Here is a 9,193-nt window from a genome sequence, read left to right as displayed (position 1 = left end):
GTTGGGGTTCTTGAAGCCTACAATAACTCCTAACACTCTTCCTACAGCAGCTCCAACACGATAGCACTTTCCCTCAGCTATGTCACAACGCATCTGTGGCGAGCCGCGGGAGGGGCCGATTGTTATACTCGGGTGACACCTGATCTCGCCAGCCACTCACTGCAGGGGGGTGGTATAGGGCTTGAACGTCGCAGGGGGCAGTTGTAATGCCTTCCCTGTCTTTCAATTGGCCAGAAAAGCGCGCTAACGTCTCAGAGATGAAAGTGAAAGTAACCCGAACATCGCGTGGTGCTCGTTACGAGTAATGAGCATCTCGAACACGCTAATACTCGAACGAGTATCAAGCTCGGACGAGTACGTTCGCTCATCTCTATTATTTATCTATGAACAACTGCCTGTCTACTTGAATGGAGGCAGGAGGGCCGGCCTGCTATACCTCCATTCACTCAGCAATGCTCTTTCCTGTGTAAAAGCACATGACCAATCATTGGTGGGACGACCTGCCAGGCATCTGAGCTTGGCGAGTCGTCCTTAGTAAAAAGACTCCAAGGCTGGGCTCCCATGGTCGTAAGTGGAATTTGCTACGGGAGGCCTACCACAGATCCTAGCTATGAGCCCAGCTGTGACCATGTGCACAGCCGCATAATGTACTGCACATGACCGGTCATGCGCAGTACACTTTTTTTTGTTTATATTTTCCGCGCCGTTACTTAGCAATGACACGGATAACTGCAGCCCATACACAATGTTATTGCATATGGGCTGTGAGTAGAGATGAGCGAACGTGCTCGGCCCCGCCCCTTTTTCGCCCGAATACCGCGATTTTCGAGTACTTCACTACTCGGGTGAAAAGTACTCGGGTGCGCCGGGGGGCGGGGAGAGGCGGGGCGGCGTGGGGGGTAGCAGCGGGGAACAGGGGGGAGCCCTCTCTCTCTCCCTCTCCCCCCCACTCCCCGCTGCAACCCCTCGCGCCGCCACGGCGACCCCCGAATTTTTTCGCCCGAGTACGGAAGTACTCGAAAATCGCGGTATTCAGGCGAAAAAGGGGCGTGGCCGAGCACGTTCGCTCATCTCTAGCTGTGAGTATATCAGTGACCATAGAGAACAATGGTCTCTATGTCACGGATATCGGTGGCAAAATATAACATGCTGAATTCTATTTTCCCATGCAATTCCGACCCACTAATGTGAGCAGAACTGAGGAATCTAATGCATTGGATTGATCTGTGTATTACCACACATCAAATGCTTGTGGAATACACAGTTCCTATCCGGTCATGTGAGACCGGCCTAAGTCTACAGTTTTCAAGAGTCATAGAGAAATTCAATCCAAAAGACAAAGCTAGTATATCTGTTGATTATTATCGTGATTTATATAATTTAAGTGGATGGAAAAACTCCAACAAAAGAGAAGATAAATAGCTATCTGTATTCATTAGAGCTTCCATTCCTGTCAATCAAACAGATTGCTGATCTTAACGAACAAAGCACCAGTGAAGAGCTCAAACAGACACATGGTAAGGCACATGGTTTTATCAGGTACTATTTTTATAGAAGCCTCTTTTCTCCACATCTGGTGTGTTTAATCATACTGTGTTCCAGCAAAAATTTCCAAAAAAATACTATCAGCAAATATAATAATCTATAGAGAATGTAAAAATCTATCACTTCCAGAGTGCTACAGACCAACATCATTGGGGGGAATTCACTGAGGTGTTTTAATGATATTTTAGTGGCGTATAAAAGTCACAAATTTTGGCATATGCTATATTTGCACCAAAATTTGGGGTTATGGGCCATTTTGCACTTCTTTTCGAAAAGTGAGTGGTCTTGGTCAAAAGTGGGTCATATCTCATGGGCTTGTTGGATTTACTATGATTTACACAAGACCGATGAGACAAGAACTGATGTACAGTACAGTTGAAATCTTTTACCAGCTTGCAGTGTGGCCCAAGAGACTGGCCAGGCATGTAACAAGTGTATTAAGATAAGTGCCCTTCTTAATAAACTTGACACACTTCAATACTATTTTCTTAGATGGGTGTATAAAACATGAGAGTGTTTGAAAAGGAGGCTTGAACCAAGATAAATTATACTCTCTGTTTACACTTATATAATCAAAAGAAAAATGAAAAAAAAACAGACTTCTTGGTTTATATTTCTTTTTTTTTTTAGAACATTACAACATGCCAAAGAACATAAAAGGCATTTTAGTAGAAAAAGAAACAGCAGATGTAAATCTTATACAGGGAATGTGTCATCAGAAAATGACCTCTAGTATAAATCAAGTTATTATATTAAACTTTTTTTATTCTACATGTTATTATGGGTGTTTAAAAAAATCCGAATATCTTGCAATTTTCATTCCAGCTACTAAGCCTGATAACAGTTTGAGACTTCATGTTCTGTCAATAAAATATCTAAGCAGACTACACAGTAAAATATTGATATTTGCAGACGATACGAAATTATACAAGGTAATTAGTGCAATGGAGGACAATGTATGGCTGGAAATGGACTTTGCAAAAAAATAATTTGCCCCCTTCCCCATAATAGGTTAATATATAAATTGAGACAGCTCGGTCTGAGTGAAAACGTGGGCAGCTTGGTTAAGAACTGGCTCAGAGATAAAAAGCAGAGGGTGGTAATCAATGGTTTGTACTCTGATTGGGCCACTGTCGCTAGTAGGGTGCCAAAAAGTTTAGTATTAGGCCCCATTCTGTTCAATATATTTATCACTGACCTGAGAGAGGGAATACACAGTGAAATATCAATATTTGCAGAAACAAGATTACTGATACAATGGAAGACAATGTACGGCTGCAAATGGACCTAGATAAACTGGGGGCTTGGGTACAGAAATGGCAAATGAAATTCAACATTGATAAATGTAAGGTTATGCACATGGGCAGGAGAAATGGATGTCACCAATATACACTAAATGGGGTGCTGCTGGGGAAAAGTGAGATGGAAAAAGACCTGAGGGTACTAGTTGACTGTAGACTTAACTGAAGTAATCAATGCCAGTCAGCTGCTGCAAAGGCCGGTATTTACTCAGCGGTGCTGATCCCAGATGCACACTGTGATGTCAGTGTGCACCCGGGATCCTCCTCCTCTGTTGCCTTCTCCTTGGTTTCGCGAGAGCAGAGGGAAGGAGGCATCCAGACATACACACTAACGTCTCAGTGTGCACCTGGGATCAGCAGCAGCGCCGAGCAGATGAACAGTGACGCTTCAATGAGGACGAGGTGGTAAGTATGAGGGTCTCAGGGGGAGCTATTACTACTGGGGCTGATATAGGGGATACTGTTAGTAATAGTGTCCCCTATATTGGCCCTAGTAGTAATAGCATTACTACTGAGGCCACTGTGGGGGGTAACTATGACTACTGGGGCCACTGTGGGGGTCATTATGACTACTGGGGCCGCTGTGGGGGTCACTATTACTACTAGAGCCGCTGTAGGGGGATCACTATTACTACTAGGGCCGCTGTGGGGTGGGTCACTATTACTACTGGAGTCGCTATAGGGGTTCACTATTACTACTGGGGCTGCTGCGGGGGGGGGGGGGTCAGTATTACTACTGGGGCCGCTGTAGGGGGGGGTCACTATTACTACTGGGACTGCTGTGGGGGTCACTATTACTAGTGGGGCTGCTGTGGGGGTCACATTTACTACTGAAGCCGCTGTGGCGGTCACTTTTACTACTGAGGCTGCTGTGGGAGTCACTTTTACTACTGAGGCCGCTGTGAGGGGTCACTTTTACTACTGAGGCCACTGTGGGGGGTCACTTTTACTTGTGAGGACACTGTGGGGGTCACTTTTACTATTGAAGCCACTGTGGCGGTCACTTTTACTACTGAGGCCACTGTGGGAGTCACTTTTACTACTGAGGCCACTGTGGGAGTCACTTTTACTACTGAGGCCACTGTGGGAGTCACTATTACTATTGAGGCCACTGTGGGAATCACTATTACTATTGAGGCCACTGTGGGAATCACTATTACTACTGTGGCCGCTGTGGGGGTCACTATTACTACAGGGGCTGCTGTGGGGGGTCACTATTACTACAGGGGCTGCTGTGGGGGTCACTATTACTACTGGGGCCACTGTGGGAGGTCACTATTACTATTGGGGTATGTTTACATGTGGCGGAAATGCTACAGAATGTCCTCAGCGGAAATTTCCATGACAAATTCTGCAGCATTTCTGCATCAAAAAAAGCAGTCAGAATCAGCACCATGTCTATTTTGAAACAGCCTTGTCCTTTTTATAATGACGGAGGTAAAATCATATGTCGTGATAAGCCCCGCCCTCTGACGTGTTGGCACTTTGTGATAAATAAGTGGGTTTTGGGTTACAGTTTGGGCACTCGGACTCTAAAAGATTCGCCATCACTGGTCTATAGGTACACCGAGTTATGTTTTTTTTTATTAAAACTTATACGTTTGACAGATGAATAGAGTGTGATGTGAACACCCCTAAAATCAGTTACAGAAAATCTAGTTTCCATGAACTAGGGCATAAATGTCAAACACAAAGCCCGTGGGCCGAAACCAGTCCTCCATTTCATTTTATGTGGCCCACCGGCCATGCTGAAGCCTAGCAGGCATTCCACTCACCCAGCCTGCAGCAGCCTGTGACTGCTGAACTCATTCCCTGGTACCTGCATGCCATCTTGTGCACAGCACAGAACTGGGGGGGAGAGGTCCGCAGTCACAGGCTCAACAGCGGCTGAGTGGAATGCCTATAGAGATGCTGCCCGGCCAGAGGCCAATAGAGGAGTCGTTATTACTATTGCAACTACTATGGGGGTCACTTATTACTACTGGGACCAATATGGGGAACACTATTACTACTGAGGCCACTATGGGGGCAATATAGGGAACACTTACTACAGAGGCCACTATGGGGTCACTATGGTGGGTCACTTACTACTGGGGCCACACTGAGGGACACTATTACTACTGCGGCCACTATGTAGGTTGCTCTATTACTACTAGGGCCATTAATGGGGTCTCTATTAATACTGGGACCACTATGAGATCACTGTTACTACTGGGGCCACTATGAGGAACAGTATTACTATTGCAGCCACTATGGGGGATGCTATTATTACTTGAGTCACTATGGGGGTCGCTATTACTACTCGGGCCACCATGGGGAAGGTCAACATTATTACTGGGGTCACTATCACTGTTAGGGCCACTATGGGAGCACTATTCCTACTGCAACCACTATGGAGGTCACGATTCCTACTGTGGCCACTATAAAGGTCACTATTGCTATACAGTCTAACAGTTACAACTGGTCCTTTAATGTCAACCATTAGGCCGCATTCACATGGGCGAAAAAATAATGCGATTTTCTCACGATGCAACAGTGCATTGAATGGCTGTGATTGGTTGATCGAGTGCTGCAGTGATTGGCTGAGCCGTGGTGCTCAAAAACTGATCAGAGCCAGCGCTTCCTGGAGGCAGGATTTTTGAAACCCCTGACCACAAAGCGGTGGCTGAAGACTACAAACAAGTGGTGCGGAACTGCGGGAGGAGACGTGTGGTGGAGCGGACAGTGCCTTTTAGGTAATTTATTGTTTTGGGGGCGTTAAATGTAGCTAGGGCTTTTTGCTTCGGGGAATGACTAATATTTCAAGCCCCCCCCAAAAATCCTAGCAAAAAAGCACTACAAAGCCGCTCCACAAAATTGCGATATTGCCACAAGAAAAAACAGCGATATTGCACAGAACACAGCTGCGATCTCACTGCGATTTTCTTGCAGCGATATCATTGTTGCCCGTGTGAGAGGCCTAAGGCTGATGTGGCCCTTGAGGAAAGAGATCCTGATTTGGGGTTTTCTGAAAGAGATGGTGTTTTGGAGAGATCTGTGATGTTAAGGTGCTAAGCACTTTGTTGCTACTGTATACCGTTTGATGGGGGTATGCCACATACACTCTTTCCGTACGACACCCAAATCATTAATTTTTTTAAATGCACAAAAGACATTTGTGAATACAGAAGTACATGTGATCTGCTAAGGGTGGATACTTTGATCAGAGGAAAATGTTAGGGAATCACTGTTCAATTCATTTGAAAATATTGGACCTAATTTACCAACATTGTATAAAACAAAGACAGTCTTTGTTGCCCAAAGCAACCAATCATATCACCACTCATGTTTTACCAGAGAAGTATAAATGAAGCGGTACTGTGATTGGTTGCTATGGGCAACAAAGAGTTTTATTTTAGAGCTGTGAGGAGGCCCATTGTGTACGAGTACAAAGCATCTTTATTTACCTTATTTATGATGTAGTGAAATGTATTTTCATTTCTGCATTCTGCAATCCAACAGGAATGTGAATGATTACACAGGTCAATATGTATTTTCTTTTTTTGTTTTTGACTCTTGTGTTATATGTAATTTGTTCTCCTGAATCCAAAAATGCCCTTATTTTTGTCCTTTTACATATCAATTTTTAATCATTTCAGTAGTTATGATTAACAAGATATTAAAAAAATAAACAATATACCTAAAGAAATATGTATTTGAAAGTAAACATTCTCTCTAATTTAGTTCATTTTGCATCATTTTTTCAGCAGACGATACTATTTTATCAGACGGCAGCACGTTTCACTGTTGTAATGGCGGACATTGGGTAGAAGCTACATCAACCGGTGCTGAGTCAGATATCGTGATGCATGTCTAGAAGAGTGTTTCAGTTGACTATTTCTTCTGTTTTAGTATATTTGTTGTGCTATAAACATGCAAAGAAGAAAGTGTTTGAATGATCCAAATATATTTTGTTATATTTGTAGATGTTTTATGATCGCAACACAGAGAGAGTATAACCTCATTTGTTAAAAGTGTTTATTTTGCGTATTTGGGAATGAAGCTGGGGGATAAAGATAAACCGTGGGCCCCTCATAAAGTGTGTTGCAGAGCTGAGAAACTGGTCAAAGGGAAAGATAAAGTCACTTTGCTTTGGGGTTCCAATAGTATGGCATAAGCCAAAAAACCACCTGCACAATTGCTAGTTTTGTATTTGTAAAGTAAAAGGATTCAATACAAAAAAACAAAAAAGAATGATTTATCGTGATTTGGAGTCTGCTAGAAGGCCTGTACCACATAGCGCTGATGTTCCTGTACTAGAGATGAGCGAGCACCCAATGCTCGGGTGCTCGTTACTCGGGACGAAATTGTAAACAAATTGCGCAATTTTTGTATATCGCCAATGCTCGCTAAGGTTTTCATTTGTGAAAATCGGGGCAATTCAAGAAAGTGATGGGAACGACACAGAAACGGATAGGGCAGGCGAGGGGCTACATGTTGGGCTGCATCTCAAGTTCCCAGGTCCCACTATTAAGCCACAATAGCGGCAAGAGTGGCCCCCCCCTCCCAACAACTTTTCCTTCTGAAAAGCCCTCATTAACAATGCATACCTTAGCTAAGCACCACACTACCTCCAGCAAAGCACAATCACTGCCTGCATGACACTCCGCTGCCCCTTCTTCTGGGTTAAATGCTGCCCAACCCCCCCCCCCCCCCCTGCACGACCCAGTGTCCACAGCGCACACCAAATTGTCCCTGCGCAGCCTTCAGCTGCCCTCATGCCACACCACCCTCATGTCTATTTATAAGTGCGTCTGCCATGAGGAGGAACCGCAGGCACACACTGCAAAGGGTTGGCACGGCTAGGCAGCGACCCTCTTTAAAAGGGGCGGGGCGATAGCCCACAATGCTGTACAGAAGCAATGAGAAATATAATCCTGTGCCACCGCCATCAGGAGCTGCACACGTGGGCATAGCAATGGGGAACCTATGTGCCACACACTATTCATTCTGTCAAGGTGTCTGCATGCCCCAGTCAGACAGTGTTTTTTTATAAATAGTCACAGGCAGGTACAACTCCGCAATGGGAATTCCGTGTGCACCCACAGCATGGGTGGCTCCCTGGAACCCACTGGCGGTACATAAATATATCCCATTGCAGTGCCCTGGACAGCAGAGCTAACGTCAGATTAAATGCAGGTGGGCTTCGGCCCACACTGCATGCCCCAACCTGACCGGGGTTTTTAATTCATAGACACAGGCAGGTACAACTCCCTATTGTGAAGTCCCTGTGGACCGACAGCATGGGTGGCTCCCTTGAACCCACTGGCGGTACATAAATATATCCCATTGCAGTGCCCAGCACAGCTGAGGTAAGGTCATGTTTAATGCAGGTGGGCTTCGGCCCACACTGCATGCCCCAGTCAGACTGGGGTTCTTTATAAGTGGACACATGCAGTTACAACTCCCTGTGGACCGACAGCATGGGTGGCTCCCTGGAACCCACCGGCGGTACATAAATATATCCCATTGCATTGCCCATCGCAGCTGAGGTAATGTCATGTTAAATGCAGGTGGGCTTCGGCCCACACTGCATGCCCCAGTCAGACTGGGGTTCTTTAGAAGTGGACACATGCAGTTACAACTCCGTGTGGACCGACAGCATGGGTGGGTGCCAGGAAGCCACCGGCGGTACATAAATATATCCCATTGCAGTGCCCAGCACAGCTGATGTAACGTCAGCTTTAATGCAGGTGGGCAAAAAATTAATTGGATTACACTGTAGGCGAGGGCCCCAAAAAATTGGTGTACCAACAGTACTAATATACCTCTGAAAAATTGCCCAATTTGTTTACAAAAATTATATGACTGAGCCTTGTGGGCCTAAGAAAAATTGCCCGTTCGGCGTGATTACGTGAGGTTTCAGGAGGAGGAGCAGGAGGAGGAGGATGAATATAATACACAGATTGATGAAGCTAAAAGGTCCCCGTTTTTTATGGTGATAGAGAACGATGCTTCCATCAGCGGGTGCAGCCTACGTATTGTTTAGGTATCGCTGCTGTCCGCTGGTGGAGAAGAAAAGTCTGGGGAAATCCAGGCTTTGTTCATCTCTATGAGTGTAAGCCTGTCGGCACTGTCGGTTGACAGACGGGTACGCTTATCCGTGATGATTCCCCTAGCCGCACTAAACAACCTCTCTGACAAGACGCTAGCCGCAGGACAAGCAAGCACCTCCAGGGCATAGAGCGCGAGTTCAGGTCACGTGTTCAGCTTCGCCGCCCAGTAGTTGTAGGGGACAGAGGCGTCACCGAGGACGGTCGTGCGATCGGCTACGTACTCCCTCACCATCCTTTTACAGTGCTCCCGCC

This window comes from Eleutherodactylus coqui, chromosome 2 (genome assembly GCF_035609145.1).
Source record: "Eleutherodactylus coqui strain aEleCoq1 chromosome 2, aEleCoq1.hap1, whole genome shotgun sequence".
Taxonomy (NCBI): domain Eukaryota; kingdom Metazoa; phylum Chordata; class Amphibia; order Anura; family Eleutherodactylidae; genus Eleutherodactylus; species Eleutherodactylus coqui.
This window is presented reverse-complemented; position numbering follows the sequence as displayed.